Source organism: Carassius gibelio, chromosome B5 (assembly GCF_023724105.1).
Source record: "Carassius gibelio isolate Cgi1373 ecotype wild population from Czech Republic chromosome B5, carGib1.2-hapl.c, whole genome shotgun sequence".
NCBI lineage: Eukaryota > Metazoa > Chordata > Actinopteri > Cypriniformes > Cyprinidae > Carassius > Carassius gibelio.
The window spans coordinates 10979687-10982219 of NC_068400.1; the positions used below are offsets into that span (position 1 = coordinate 10979687).

At 44.3% G+C, this 2533-nt stretch overlaps 1 pseudogene; it reads right to left on the reverse strand.

Moving 5' to 3' along the window:
• Nucleotides 1–1482: 1482 nt before the first annotated feature.
• Nucleotides 1483–1637, reverse strand: LOC127958921 (uncharacterized; annotated as a pseudogene).
• Nucleotides 1638–2533: the final 896 nt, after the last annotated feature.

Genomic DNA, 2533 nt, shown 5'->3' on the forward strand with positions numbered 1-2533 from the left:
CTCTTCACAATCAGCTGTTTTCCTCACAAGTGTTTCCACAGATTGTCACTGTGATTCACAGACGGTCACAAGTTCATGAAGAGTTCAACCAGTCAAACACTCGAGGAACACTCGCTTAATGACTCAAACCCTTGTTAGCCAAGAAAAAACTAGAAAAGAGACAGGTGTCAAACTATCTTCATGGGTTTCATGATGATTCTGGTTTAGAACAGCTCTGAAACACTGTGACTCCAAAGTTATCAGTAGGCTGACTTTAAATCGCTCTCACATCGAGTGAAATGTGTTTCAGACAGAACATGTGAAGCATTAATCCTAAGAGCACTGAGAACGTGTCGTTCTAATGCAGAAAAACACCACAAAATAGTCAAAGCACAGTTATTCTTGGAAGACTGTGAGTGCGTCCGGTAAGCGCAGGTGTTTATCAGCACTCGCGGGAGGGAAGCGAATATCTGTGGTGTGGTCTGTGGGCGTTTACTGCTGAGGGTCACGGGGTCAAATATCAGCACTTGAATCACAACTAATCAGGCCAGAATTCATCTCTGAAACTAAAGAAAAAAGCATGATTACTTGACAATGGATCACATTTATACTCCAAGTGTCATCAAAAACAGAAGCTGCCACTACACGCTGGTGGTATTTGGTGAATTACCTTACATTTATACAGATTTCAATTTTTTTTACTGTATATAACATATAAGATGAAAGAGAATCTAATGGGAACCGCTACAGAGATGAATGAGAAACAAACACTATACTGAGAATTTGGAGGTTAAATCTGTTTAATTGTGAAGAAAACCATGAAAAAAAGAAACAATCAGTCAGAAAACAACTATGGCTTTTATACTTAAGATGCCCATCACTACTCATTTTCACTGGAAGACAGAACACACACTTTGGTTGTGACATCTGATACTCTGACTCGGAGTAAGAGTGTCAGGTTAGTACACGGAGGCTGAGGTTAGTGAATTCAACACAGTGCTTTATTTACAAAGTTCGTGAGAGGTGAGTCAGGAAGATCTTGGTGCTGGGGCTGTGGAGTTCGTGGAAACCCAGTGAAATCCGCTTCTGTGGAAGCCAGGTGAGTTCGTTCTGTGTCGGAACATCAAAGCTGTGAATATCAACACTTGTCTCTTTGCTTTTGCAGTGGGAGAACATTTTCCAAGAATCATGTGAGCACTCATGTGAGATAATGAGGTACATAGGAGCATTCAGATCATGGGAAGTGTCACGAGAGCTCTGGAGACAAGAGGACAAAGACACACAGGTTAACTGCCAAATGTGAGTATACATTACGGCTGGTGCTTTGTCGAGAAGATGCGGTGAGTTGGAGACAAGATCATGAGGTCAATTTCTGTTGAAGGCTTGACCCGGAACTGAGGTACTGAGAGTGTTTTTATACTGTGTCTTGATGAGATTGTTAATCTGCAACAGGTGTGGGTGCTTAACCGGGCAGGAAGAAAATCTACTGAATGCAATACATTTATCATGACCATACCATAAATTACCATAAATTATGCAGTCGAGATTCCCACGTTTGGGGAATTTGCAGGGGTTAGCATGGCCAGAGTGCAATGGTCAAGCCTCGCCCTGGGTGAACTGCCTTCTTGATCATGGTGTCTCCCCTGCCAGGTCAGGTAAGTTATTTATCATGGTATCATGGTGGTGCGTCCACATGCAGCGGCTTCTCTCTTTCCCGACAGAACGTGTTTTCGTGTTTTTTTGTCTTATTAGTCGCAGTGTTTTTGTACATTGTCATCGAGTCTACCTGTCTGTAAGCGCGCATACAGTCGTGAGCTTCTGCTCGATGTCGGTTCAAAAACAGATTCAAGTGTGGCCAGAAGGATCATCAGAGGTTCTGTAAGACTGCTTCGACACAACTGACTGGGACATGTTTAAGCAGGCTGCCACATACAATAATCCAACTGATCTCCAGGAGTACTCAGAGTCTGTCACTGCCTACATCAACAAGTGTATTGATGATGTAACAGTCACAAAAAGCATCACTGTCTGGGCCAATCAGAAGCCGTGGATGACAGGGGAGGTCTGAAGACTCCTGAAGACAAGCAACGCTGCCTTCATAGCTAGAGATGAGGTGGGCCTGAGAACAGCCAGGGCCAACCTGTCCCATGGCATCAGAGAGGCTAAGAGACAGCACTCCAGGGGGATAAAGAGGTCCTTTGGCAGGATCAATGCACGCAAAGCTCCAGGTCCTGACAACATCCCTGGGTGTGTACTGAGAGATGTCTCACTGATGTCTTCACAGACATTTTCAACATCTCACTTAAGCCCCTTTCACACTGCCATTCCATCAAATACAGGGGTAAAGTGTTCCGGCAATTGTTCCCGGGTCGCTAGATTTTGCACTTTCACACTGCCAGTGATTACCCGGGATATGTGCGTGCTTTCACACACACACATGTGACATCAGGGTGTGACGTGTAATGTACGAGTCGAAAACGTTAGGCACGTTATATTTTCACTGAAGCAAGCAAAATCTCGGCGTCAGCGCGGAAAGTGAGTAACTAACTGATCA